This window comes from Balaenoptera musculus, chromosome X, assembly GCF_009873245.2.
Source record: "Balaenoptera musculus isolate JJ_BM4_2016_0621 chromosome X, mBalMus1.pri.v3, whole genome shotgun sequence".
Lineage (NCBI taxonomy): Eukaryota > Metazoa > Chordata > Mammalia > Artiodactyla > Balaenopteridae > Balaenoptera > Balaenoptera musculus.
Window position 1 is genome coordinate 126388809 of NC_045806.1, and position 14063 is coordinate 126402871.

The 14063-nt window shown below is 37.9% G+C and overlaps 1 protein-coding gene across 2 annotated transcripts in view; it reads right to left on the reverse strand.

The window, feature by feature from the left end:
• The window catches only part of GABRA3 (gamma-aminobutyric acid type A receptor subunit alpha3), a 220143-nt gene extending 206762 nt beyond the window's left edge, over positions 1 to 13381 (reverse strand). For both annotated transcript variants that reach the window (XM_036841158.1, XM_036841157.1), the window contains exon 1: positions 13230 to 13381. The gene's annotated coding sequence lies outside the window, so the exon portion shown is untranslated. The remainder of the gene's footprint in view (positions 1 to 13229) is intronic.
• Positions 13382 to 14063: the final 682 nt, after the last annotated feature.

Sequence of the window (14063 nt, forward strand, 5' to 3'; positions counted from 1 at the left end):
ACATTTAGAGAAGAGCTAACACCTATCCTTCTCAAGGTCTTCCAAAATATAGCAGAGGGAGGAACACTCCCATATTCATTCTATGAGGCCACCATCACCCTGATACCAAACAAAGATGTCACAAAGAAAGAAAACTACAGGCCAATATCACTGATGAACATAGATGCAAAAATCCTCAACAAATTAGCAAACAGAATCCAACAGCACATTAAAAGGATCATACACCATGATCAAGTGGGGTTTATCCCAGGAATGCAAGGATTCTTCAATATATGCAAATCGAACAATGTGATACACCATATTAACAAACTGAAGAATAAAAACCATATGATCATCTCAATAGATGCAGAAAATCTTTCGACAAAATTCAACACCCATTTATGATAAAAACCCTCCAGAAAGTATGCATAGAGGGAACTTATCTCAACATAATAAAGGCCATATATGACAAACCCACAGCCAACATCATTCTCAATGGAGAAAAACTAAAACCATTTCCACTAAGATAAGGAACAAGACAAGGTTGCCCACTTTCACCACTATTATTCAACATAGTTTTGGAAGTTATAGCCACAGCAATCAGAGAAGAAAAAGAAATAAAAGGAATCCAAATCAGAAAAGAAGAAGTAAAGCTGTCACTGTTTGCAGATGACATGATACTATACATAGAGAATCCTAAAGATGCTACCAGAAAACTACTAGAGCTAATCAACGAATTTGGTAAAGTAGCAGGATACAAAAGTAATGCACAGAAATCTCTTTCATTCCTATACACTAATGATGAAAAATCTGAAAGAGAAATTAAGGAAACACTCCCATTTACCAGTGCAACAAAAAGAATAAAATACCTAGGAATAAACCTACCTAAGAAGACAAAAGACCTGTATGCAGAAAACTATAGGATATTGATGAAGGAAATTAAAGATGATACAAACAGATGGAGCGATATATGATGTTCTTGGATTGGAAGAATCAACACTGTGAAAATGACTATACTACCCAAAGCAATCTACAGATTCAATGCAATCCCTATCAAACTATCAATGGCATTTTTCACAGAACTAGAACAAAAAATTTCACAATTTGTATGGAAACACAAAAGACCCCGAATAGCCAAAGCAATCTTGAGAACGAAAAATGGAGCTGGAGGAATCAGGCTCCCGGACTTCAGACTCTACTACAAAGCTACAGTAATCAAGACAGTATGGTACTGACACAAAAACAGAAATATAGATCAATGGAACAGGATAGAAAGCCCAGAGATAAACCTACGCACATATGGTCACCTTATCTTTCATAAAGGAGGCAAGAATATACAATGGAGGAAAGACAGCCTCTTCAATAAATGGTGCTGGGAAAACTAGACAGCTACATGTAAAAGAATGAAATTAGAACACTCCCTAACACCATACACAAAAGTAAACTCAAAATGTATTAAAGACCTAAATGTAAGGCCAGACACTATCAAACTCTCAGAGGAAAACATAGGCAGAGCACTCTATGACATAAATCACAGCAAGATCCTTTTTGACCCACCTCCTAGAGAAATTGAAATAAAAACAAAAATAAACAAATGGGACCCAATGAAACTTAAAAGCTTTTGCACAGCAAAGGAAATCATTAACAAAATGAAAAGAGAACCCTCGGAATGGCAGAAAATATTTGCAAATGAAGCAACTGAGAAAGGATTAACCTCCAAAATTTACAAGCAGCTAATGCAACTGAATATCAAAAAAGCAAACCACCCAATCTAAAAATGGGCAGAAGACCTAAATAGACATTTCTCCAAAGAAGATATACAGATTGCCAACAAACACATAAAAGAATGCTCAACAGCACTAATCATTAGAGAAATGCAAATCAAAACTGGAATGAGGTATCACCTCACACCAGTCAGAATGGCCATCATCAAAAAATCTACAAACAATAAATGCTGGAGAGGGTGTGGAGAAAAGGGAAGCCTCTTGCACTGTTGGTGGGAATGTAAATTGATACAGTCACTATGGAGAACAGTATGGATGTTCCTTAGAAAACTAAAAATAGAACTACCATATGACCCAGCAATCCCACTACTGGGCATATACCCTGAGAACACCATAATTTAAAAAGAGTTTTGTACCACAATGTTCATTGCAGCTCTATTTACAATAGCCAGGACATGGAAGCAACCTAAGTGCCCATTGATAGATGAATGGATAAAGAAGATGTGGCTCATATATACAATGGAATATTACTCAGCCATAAAAAGAAATGAAATTGAGTTATTTGTAGTGAGGTGGATGGACCTAGAGTGTGTCATACAGAGTGAAGTAAGTCAGAAAGAGAAAAACAAATACCGTACGCTAACACATATATATGGAATCTAAATAAAAAAAAATGGTTCTGAAGAACCTCGGAGCAGGACAGGAATAAAGATGCAGATGTAGAGAATGGACTTGAGGACACGGGGAGGGGGAAGGGTAAGCTGGGATAAAGTGAGAGAGTGGCATGGACTTATATATACTGCCAAATGTAAAATAGCTAGTGGGAAGCAGCCACGTAGCACAGGGAGATCAGCTTGGTGCTTTGTGACCACCAGAGGGGTGGGATAGGGAGGATGGGAGGGAGACGCAAGAGAGAGGAGATATGGGGATACATGTATATGTATAGCTGATTCACTTTGTTATAAAGCAGAAACTAACACACCATTGTAAAGGAATTATACTCCAATAAAAATGTTTAAAAAAAAAGAACAAACTGCTGATACATACAATAACATGGATGAAATTAAAAACATGCGCTAAGTGAAAGAAGCCAGATACAAAAGACTACATACTATATGATTCCATTTATATGATATTATAGAAGAAGCAAAACTATAAAGACAGATCAAAGTTTTTCCAGGGTTGTAGGTGGTGGGAGATAATTGCCTGCAAATGCGCACAACTGAGCCTTTTGACGTGAGGGAAATTTTCTGTATCTTTATTGTGGTGGTGGTCATGCTTAAATGATCATATACATTTGTCAAATTTCTTTGAATTGTATACTTTCAAGGGTAAATTTTATTTCATGTGAAGTATGTCTTAATAAACCTGAGTAGAAAAATTAAAGGTGCCTGAGACTATATCTTATATGTAAGAGTATTTGTAATTATAAATCTCTATCAAAGATTATAAAAATAGACTTTAAATAATACTAGGATACAATATTCATAAATAGTAAATCTCTTTATCAAAAAGATGTCAATTCTTTTCCAAATCATTCTACATATTCAATAAAATTTCAAGAAAAATCAGCATGATTTTATTGGAATTTGAATATCTTATTTTAAAAATTAAGTTAAAGGGACCAAAGGGCCAAAAATAAGACAATTCAGAAAGAACATGAAAAGTGGTGTGGGTGTGGGTAACTGCAGAGAGTGAAAAATAACTTGACCTTACAAATATCAACATTGATTATAAAGCATTCATAATTAAAACAGCACAACTGTAGACAAATGGATTAATGGAGCATGCAGACAGCCTAGAAATAGATACAAGTATCTATGGAAATTAGTTATATGATGGACTCTGCATTCTAAACCAGTTGTGTATAAATTATATTGAAACAAATGGTATTTTACATAGAAAAAAATCAACCCATATTTCACATCACATGTAAAAGTAAAATCCAGATGGTTTTAAAAAGTAAGTGTAAAGCACATTTTTTTTTTAATTTTAAAGAACATTTGGAGAAAATCTTTTTTAATCATGGGATAAGAAAATATGACACAAAAATCACAATTCATGAAGGAAAAGATTGATAAATTTGTAATGAAAATCTAAAACTTCTATATTATAAAGGCCCCCATAAACAAAATAGAAAGCCAAGGTGACATACTAGAGGCAGATATATGCAACATATAAAACTGACAAATAATTAGTATTCAGAATATATAAGAATTCTTACAAATCAGTTAGTAAAAAGCGACCAAACAGAAAAATAAGCAAATGTGGGTGGCTCTGCATGTTATGTTTTGGAAGGATGTAGAATGAAATGAAGCTGGGCCTAGACTCAAAGGGAAGATAAAGTTTATCTATAATGTTTTATTTATTTCATTATTTCATTAAGACATATCTGAAGCAGAAATGACAAAATGCTGACACTTGTTCATTCTGAGCAGTGTATATGTGGTTATTTGCTCATTGTTTTAGATACTTCTCTGAGTTTCCTTGTAAATATTTTAAATTCTTCAAAATTAAAAAATAAAAGAAAATAAACATGTAAATAAAATTTATAATAATAAATTTGAGCAAAGTGAAGAAATAAGTTAAAATTATAAATAGCATCTTCCCTGTATACCAGCCATAATCAATTAGCAGAAATAATGATAGAGAGATCCCCTTCACAAAATTAAAAGCATAAAATAAATGTTACTGCTATTATACACTCTATACAGTTAGACAAATTGAGGCTTAGAGACCACACAGTAAGTAGGACTGAGGTAATAAAAATTGCAACTGCAATAAGATTTAAACTTTGCAACTAGGACAAGAAGAGACAAACTAGAAGAAAAAAACAGGTAAAACCCAAAGAGAACCTACTATATATAACAACTTGTATATATTAAATGTGGCATCACACAACGGTGGGAAAGAATGATTTATTAAATATTTGGTATTGTGAAACAGTTGAAGAGGAAAACAATTTAGAAAATTACCTCACACCACAATAAATTCCAGGGGGATTAAACAATTAAATATAAGCAATAAAAATGAAAACACAATCCATTTAAGCACTTATTCCCTTTTGGATGAGGAAAAACTTCTTAAACATTAACTTATCAGAAACAATTACAAATGAGAGAGAGAGACATAAATAATTACATAAAAGTTAATTTGTGCATAAAAGTTAATTTAAAACACAAACTTGGAAAATATATTCCACATATACCACAGAAGAAAGGTCTAATGTCTACTAAATGTATACACTGTCCACACAAATGAATAAGAAACACAAGTTCTCAAAAGAAAAATGTGCACAGGTCATGAATATATGTTCATAGGAAGGAAACAAAGTGACCAAGAAACACAAGAAAGTATCCATGCTCACTATAATAAAAGAAACATATTAAAATTATAAGATACCATTTTGACTCTGTCTGATAGGCAAAGATTTTTAAAGAATAATAATACCCAGTACTGGCATAGGGTTACTAGCAGAAATTGGCCATTTTATACAGTGGGACAACTTCACACATATATCAAGAACCTTTAAAAATTTAACATCCTTAGGCACAGTAATGCCCGTTATAAAAACCCGTCTTAAGAAAATCATCCATTCAACAAGTATTTAGTAAGAATCTACAATGTGTCAGACATTGTTCTAGGTACTGGGAGATACAACAATACACAAAATAGAAAAAAAGAATCCCTGTACTTGAAGGGCTGACATTTTAAAACAAGGATTAAGATAGTAAATAAATAAAATATGTAGTTTGTTAGGTGATGATACAGACCAGAGAGAAAAAATAAGGCAAGAAAAGAAAATAGTAAGTTTTAAGGGAGAAGGGTTTGCATTTTTATGTACAGTTGTTATAGAAGACCACGCAGAGGTGACATTGAATAAAGACCTGAATGAGGTGAGGTTCAAAGAACCAAAGATTTATGTAGAAAGGTATACATTGCAGGGCTATTCACAATAACTTACAATTGAAAATAATTTAAATGACCAATATGGGATCTGTTAAATAATTTTGGTATAAATTGGACAACTGAAAATTATGTACAGTAGCTGTTAAAAATTGTTTGAAGGCTGTTGAATCACATGCAGAAATGTTCACAATATGATACCAATGGAGAAGCCACATATAAAATAGTACATATAAGGTACGATCCCAATTATGTAAACATGGAAACATCTGGAAGGAGGTAGAGCAAGTTATCTTTGGGCTAGGTATTCAGAGGTGATTTGTGTTAATTTCTCTCCATTTTCCAAATTTTCTATTATGAGGCTGTTTTATTATTATATCCAGAAAAAAAGCAGTTTAAGGGTAGATATTACAGACTTAAGGTAGATTAATAAATGTGCAAAGTGTTTTTAATGGTGGTGCTGGTCAGCCATGCCTTGAGTACTGGGTCCAGATTTGGATATTATGTATTAAGGGTGATACTGAAAATTGAAGTATCTCATATAGAAAATACTCAAAATATATGTCATATGAGCTCCTCTTGTACTATTTTAAGAAGTTATTTTATGCTATGATCACTTACATAATTCCATCCCCATCCACCTCCCCTTCCCTTCAAAAAATCTATGTAATACTTGATTTCTTTTAAGAAATCATTTTTAAAGAGAAAAAGCACCCTTCAAAATACACATCCTGGAGGTTTTTATTCTTCCTTCTGTGTATGGTGAGGAGACATACTGTGTACAAACATCAATACTTTAAAAATCATGTTTGAAATATAAAAAATGTTTTTCTATTACCAACCGATATTTCCCTTCACCATATATGTTCCCCCTAGGAAGAGACTGCCTGGACCATTACATTTAAGAACATGAGATAATCACCTTGCCTCTATTTCACAGTATCCTGTACCATTTTTTTTTTCAGTGCTCTTAGTTTATTTCAAACCAGCAATAGTGGAAATATCATCCAATACCCAGATTTACTACAGATTTTAGAATACAGTCATTTCTTTCCTTAACTATCAGGACAGTCATGATTTCAGCAATCTCATGAATGGAACAAGGAAAGGGCCTTCCTGTGAACTCTTCCAAACCATGTGAATTATTCCACCAAAATTAGCAACCTTCCGAATTCCATATAAAATCCTTAGTGTTGTTTAAATAAGTGACTGAGCCTGAACTACCTACACAGGACCATGAGAATGTAGTATAGAATAGAGCATGAATCATAGAAACTTACAGCTGGGAGGGTCTTTATAAATCATCCAGGTCTAATCCAACCCTCCTCATTTTACAGTTATGAAAACTGAGACCCAAACAAGACAAGTGATTTGTCGCAAGAACCTAAGTCAGCATCCATGCCAGGGCTAGAATCTAGACTAGGCTATCCAAAATCCTATTTTAAGAGAGATCTTTAATATCTAATTCTTCATAATTTTTTTTCTTATCAAGTGCCTCTTTCTCTAATTTGTTGAATGGGGAAAGTTGGGGGATCTGGGAAGAGTACCAGCTCATTGAGAGTTTCAGTTAAGCAACATGACATATAACCTTTCCTTACAGCACTATCATCTGTTGAACATCTGCAAAAGGGATATGCATCACCCAATATTAACTGTTAGTAAGCACTGTGAGCATCAAAGTGGGGGAGGACTGTTAGTACTGGGTGTCATTTTTCAGTACTCAACTTTGGTGAAAAGTCTAACAATGTTGACCACACCTTCATTCTTAAAGCAGTACATTTTCCTCTACACACTAATTGCAATTTATAATTATATAGCTCAACAGTTTGTAGAATAATATCTATCTCCACATCTAAACCATGAGCCCCAAGGAGACAACGACCATGTCTATTTTGCTCACTATTATATGCTCCATGTTTAGTCAATCATACGTATACACTAAATATTTGTCCAATCAATGAATGAGGCCTCTCCTCTCTTGGCTATTTCATAATACTGTAGTCTCCTAATTTTCCTTCCACGTCTGACCTCTCCTCCTTTGTAGCCTTCACACAAGCTCATCTTTGTTTTCCTATATCCTAAAGAGAAGCATTCCCCAAAGAAGAAATTCTTAGACTCCTTCTTTCTACTTCAAGTACTGCTTCTTTACCAATGACTCTCAAATCACTCTCTCCAGCTAACTTCTTTCCAGAGCTCCAATCCCATATTTTTTTTCCAACTGTACCCAGTACCTCTTGGCGGGCTATAGCAGTAGCATTACCTGCGTGACCTCAGTCAAATCGAGTCACTCCACCTCCCAGGATCAGTTTGCTCATACATAAAATGAGGGTGTTGCCTCTCCACTACATATAGAGCATAGTCCTAATTTTCCAAGCTAGCATTCAATATTATTTATAGTCAAGCCCTCCAACTATCTCACAAAACATTTATTACATACTTACCATTCTCCAATGCAACTGAACTAACTGTTCCCAATACATGCCTTCTGATTTTCTGGACTCTGCCTAGAACACCTTTCCCATCCCCCAAACTCTTGCTTAGCTGGAAGCCCTTTCCCTCTCTTTTATGAGTGTGGATCTCATTCTCATAGTATTATAGTTATTTGTATATTTCTTCTCTCTCCTACTTGACTGTGTCATCTTGGAGGGCAGAAGCTATTCCTAAATAAGTCTGTATCTCCCACATTGCCTTTGGTCCATAGTGTGCACTTAATAATCTTATACTGAATGTATTCGGTTTAGGTCATATCAGTCACCCTGCTTAAAAGCCTTTAATCAGTCCCCTTGTTTCTGGAATAAAGACCAAAATCATTACAGTGTCCCATTCTAGCCACCTCAGTTTTTGTTCAATTTTCCAAATTCACTATGCTTCTCTTATCTCATGGCCCTCATGCATACTCTTCCCTTCATCTAGAAAACTGCTCCACCCCCTCCATCACCCCCAACCCACCCCCATGTCTCTACTTGGCCTTAATATTACTTCCTCAAGGAAGCTTTTCTTAAACTCCAAGCTAGATCAGATTTCCTCTGTTATATACCTTCATAGCCCTACCCCCCATACTTTTCCTTCATAACATTTATTGCTGACCAAAATAACACAGTTGTGTGATTATCTGATTTATGACCTCTTCCCCATCAAACTATAAGCTCCAAATAAGCAAGTACCATGTTTGTTTACCTCATCTTTCTAACATCTGCATGGTGCCTAACCACATCACTGAATAAATAGCTGTTGAATGACTGAATTGATGAATGACTGGGTTAAAGGTAAAAACTTGGGACTTAAAACGTAAAAAATATTTTCCTGGCTTCCTATAATTCCTTTCAAAGTAAAATTGCGATGCCAGGTAGCTATCTGGGACAGGTGAGCTTGCCTTCTATTCAACATAAGAAATTTGTAAAATAGGATGAATATTGCCCCCAAAATGCTGGAAGGAAAACAAAAGTACCTTTTTAAAAAATAAATATATGGTCCCAAAAGGCATAACTAACAACAACCGGTCTGTTCCTTTAACTTAACAAACATTTATTAAGCACCTACTCTATGCCATATACTAGGATAGTGGCTGATGTTACAATAAACCAGACTGACACAGCCCCCTACTTGCTTGGAATATATAATCTAAGAGTGGAATTTATAGAAGCTTTAAAAAAACCTTTATTGCAGTCACAACATCCAAGTAATGCTACTTTGTGAGGATATTAAGTTTTCCATCAAAGGAGATACTTAACCTGAGGGTGAAAGATCATCTGGCAGGGATGATTCAGAAATTACAACTGGGCCCAATCCGGGTCTCTTAAATTAGATGGGCAGGTAGCCTAGACCAGCGTTGCTCAAAGTGTGGTCCAAGGATCAGTGCTTATTTATGAACTTTTATTACCAGGCAACAATGACTTAAGTACAGAAATTGAGAAACACACAAGTGCAGAAATTGAGAATATGTACTTAAAAATGTTGTAGCAACTCAACTTGAAAAAAAATTAATTTTATGTCTGTTGAATCTAACAATAAAATGTGAGCTTATATTTTGTATGTCTTTTATTTTTCTAGTAATTCATAGTTAATGTATTTTACTAAAGTAACCATCTGTGATGGACTGGAAAAATTTGAAAAACTGATCCTTCACCAAGATAGTTTGAAAAGCACTGGAACAGCAGGTTAAGGATTACCTGTCGGCTTGTTAAAATGCAAAACTCAGGTCCCACCCCAGACCCTCTGAATCAGAATTAACATTTTAACAAGATCCTCAGGGGATTCTTTTGCAGATTAAATTTTGAGAAGAACTGGCCTAGATGATTTCTGAAGTCCCTTAGAACCCTGAGATTTTACAATTTACTTCAGATAGAGAATTGCAGAGCTAAGAAACCCTTGGTGATAAAGTCTACCTCATCATTTTATAGATGGAAAAGCTGAGATCCATGCAGAGAAAATCATGTGTCCAAGGTAAATGGCAATTTTTCAGAGCTAGCGATAGAACTCAACTTTCCTAATACCCAGGTCAGTTTTCCACTCTAGCACACTGCATGCTCACTTCTATTCCACCCAATCCCAGTCTGTACCATCCCCTCAGTGATGTCATTGTTTCTAAGATACTTTCTGATATAACAATTTATTCTTCTACCGTTTATATACTGTGAACCTTGAATCATGATGATTTCAAGTGTTTCCTTTATAATTGCCCCTAACCCTTTCTTCCCAAATCTTCCTACATGCCCATTATCTGGCTGCTATATGGACATTCTGGGGCTTCAGAAGAAATAGCACTGATTTCTGGTTTTTAGGAAAAGAACAGAGACCTTTTTTGTTTCCATCAGTCCACCTGATACCAGATAGCAAGCTTTTCCAAGGAAGAGAACATACAATATCAAAGCTGCTTTAGAAAACTCAGTATGACCAGTTTGTGGCTGACAAACAAGAGAATGGGATAATAGGCGATATTAATAAAAGTCTAGTCCCCAAAATGAGGCAAATGATGATCCCTTCCTTGTGGTCCCTTCAGATTCAAGCCTTGAGGGGAGAGAGACGGCTGTCTTCAACTATCTGAGGAGCTATTATTAAGAAGCAAATTTGTTCTAGATAGTCCCAAAGTACCAATGAATAGAAGTTACAGGGAGACAGATCTTGGCTTATAATGGGGATTACTTCCTGACAATCAGCATTGCTTAAATATAGAAAGAGCCACCTAATGAGCTCTCTGTCACTGCAGGGAGTTCAAATAGAAATTAGTCAATGAATTGGATGCTTAGGACAAATTCAAGAACTGGTTGGAGAAGTAAAGCTTAATAAACTTTAGGCATCCTTCCAGTTCCAAGGTTTTAGTATTCTAAAATTTTCAGAACAAGGTGACTCTAAGCTCTCAGAAAATAAGAGAAAGATCTGGTCCCACATGGAAGCAACCTAAGTGTCCATTGACAGATGAATGGATAAAGAAGATGTGGCACATATATACAATGGAATATTACTCAGCCATAAAAAGAAACGAAATTATTTGTAATGAGGTGAATGGACCTAGAGTCTGTCATACAGAGTGAAGTAAGTCAAAAAGAGAAAAACAAATACCATATGCTAACACATATATACGGAATCTAAAAAACAACGATTCTGAAGAAACTCGGGGCAGGACAGGAATAAAGACGCAGATGTAGAGAATGGACTTGAGGACACGGGGAGGGGGAAGGGTAAGCTGGGACGAAGTGAAAGAGTGGCAAGGACATACACTACCAAATGTAAAATAGATAGCTAGTGGGAAGCAGCTGCGTAGCACAGGGAGATCAGCTCAGTGCTTTGTAACCACCAAAAGGGTGTGATAGGGAGCGTGGGAGGGAGATGCAAGAGGGAGGAGATATGGGGATATATGTGTACGTATAGCTGATTCACTTTGTTATACAGCAGAAACTAACACACCACTGTAAAGCAATTATACTCCAGTAAAGATGTTAAAAAAAAAAAAAAAAGATCTGGTCCCAAAAGAAGTCTTTTGCTGGATGTGAGATGGATGAGGCTATGACAGTGGAAAAATGAAGTCTTTCCTGGCATTCTTTTCAAAGGAAAGCAGGCTGTCCAAAGAAACCCAGCCCCTCCAGGAACCCCAGATGAGGCCTGGCTCCACTATGCCGCACTCTTAAGTTCCTGTTACTTTACACAAAGGACTCTACTACTTTCAAAAAAAATTGCCAAGCAGCACCCTTCCTACTATACTTACACTTGCCTAACATACAAGGATGCAAAATTCTCCCCAAGGAGGCAGTAGTGCTTAATGGTCAAGACCATGCATTCTGGAACCAGGTTGCCTGTGTTTTAATTCCCAGTCAGGACATTTAATTGCTTAACCTCTCTGTGCCTCAGTTTCCTCATCAGTAAACCAAGGATAACAATAGTATCTGATTCATAGGGTTAATGTAAGAATAATTCATATTAAACCCTCAGCCCAAGATCCAAAACATTCTAAGCACTCAACAACTGGTATTGTGGGTGTTATAATTAGTGCCATGGGTATGGCAGTGTTGCCAACTCACAAAAGCCCCCATCAAGCAACCGGATCTCTACCCCTGACAGTTCAGAGGGGCTATAGTACAAGAGCTTTAGCCAACCCTTGCATAGCTACAGACATCCAGAACCTGCTGACCCTCAATAAATCATACCATTCATACCAGGAATCCTGGCTCTTCACCCTGCTCCCTCTCTCTCTCTCTCTCTTTCTCAATCCAACAGCCACCCCTCCCCCAGTCCTCCTGCCTATGCCAGCCGCAGCCACAGTCAGAGGAGCAGCAAACTGGAAATCCAGTTCCAAACAAACCATAAGGTGTTTCTTCCCTCCCAAGGACACAGCTGGACCTAATACCACGCCTGCCAGTAGGATGGGGTGGGATATCTGAATCCCTGGTCTAGCCTGTCAGCTCAACTACCTGGAATGGGGAGAGGACAGGCAATGGGGGCTTCCCACAGAGAAGCAAGGGAAGCCTCCCAAGTTTGTGAAGGAACTCAGGCCCAACCCTACAATGAGCCTCTTAAAGGAAGGGGGGAGGTCTCAACCTGCTTTCAAAGGAAACAGTTATTTACAACTTTCTACTCACTTGCATCTGGGGGAGTTATAATAGGGAGATGGGGAAAGAGGCTGCACGGTATTCTCCTTCTTTCTCATTTCCAGCAATGAGAAGCAGCTGCAGAGAAAGAGTTAAAGGAGAAAGGAAGCTCCAGCCATTACCCCATCCCTGTGCCTAGGGCTGTCTGGGGGGTCATGACAGAGCTTTCTGCTCTGGCTAGGGGCCACTGGGTGGTTTTCTGCAGCAGCTGCCGGCCCCCCAAGCAATTTGCAAGGTCAATGTTGATCTGCTTCCAAAGAGGAACAAAACAATTCACTGACAATGAAGCAAATAGCGCATACACCACATCGCAACCCCCCTTCCTCAAATCAGGTTTTACCCCTGTGCCTCCCTGCCCAGATGCCGACTCTGGGTTTCCACCAGCCCCACTGGGGAACCCAGGATAGCATCACAGCTGCAGAGCGTGTCTCGCCTCGCTGGCCAACCCAAGGAGACTCTCAGAACGGGGGAGAGATGCTATCACTAAAGGAGACCTGAGCTTGGGGGAGGGGGAAGTACGGAAAGCTATGTTTCTTACCAAGCGCCACAGTCACTTCCCCGAAGCGAAGAGAAGAGAAGGATGAAAGAACTGAAACAAGTTGGACGTTCAGCCCTCACAGAGCTCGGCTTCCTCTTCTCTTTCTCTGGGTCTCGCTCTCTTCTCTCTCTCTGGTTTGCTCGCTAGCTTGCGCGCGCTCACGCTCTCGCTCTCTCTCTCTCTCCCTCTCCCTCTCCCTCTGCCTCTCCCTCTCCCTCTCTCCCCCTCTCCCTCCCTTCCTCTCTCTCACCCCCCCTCCCTTCCCTCTTCCCCTCCCCCTTTGCTGGTTTTGGAATCACCACTGCTTGGTGCTGAGCACGCGGCTGTGCTGGGGCTCAGAAAACAGCGCTGCAAAGGTTTGGATCTGTGGTTGTTTTAGGAAAGACTAAAGTAGTATTTTATTCTTTAAGCTATCCAGCAGAGAAATAGAGGGAAACTCGGAGAGAAGGGGAAGAGCAGAGGGAGCAAAGGGAAGGGAAAGAGAGCAAAAGGGTAAGAGCGAATAGGAGGATAAAGGAAGTATGGATTACCATAGTTGACATGTGATGCTTACTAGCTAGCTGCTCCAAGACGGAAGATGAGTGGTCTGTCTCCCTTACATCCCTTTGGGCGCGCCTTCTTAGCCCAGGCTCCAAATAAAGGTTTGACAAATCTGTCTGTTCACATACATCTCTGAGGACGATAATGAGCTAAAAAAAATTACATCAAAGAGGTTGCCATTCCCACTCCACTAAGAAGAAAGGGTTCAGCCACATTGATCTGCCAATGACCTAACTGCCACCCCCACCCCCAACTAAGTAGAAGTGTAGACCCAAAACAGAACTGTCAGCTGGA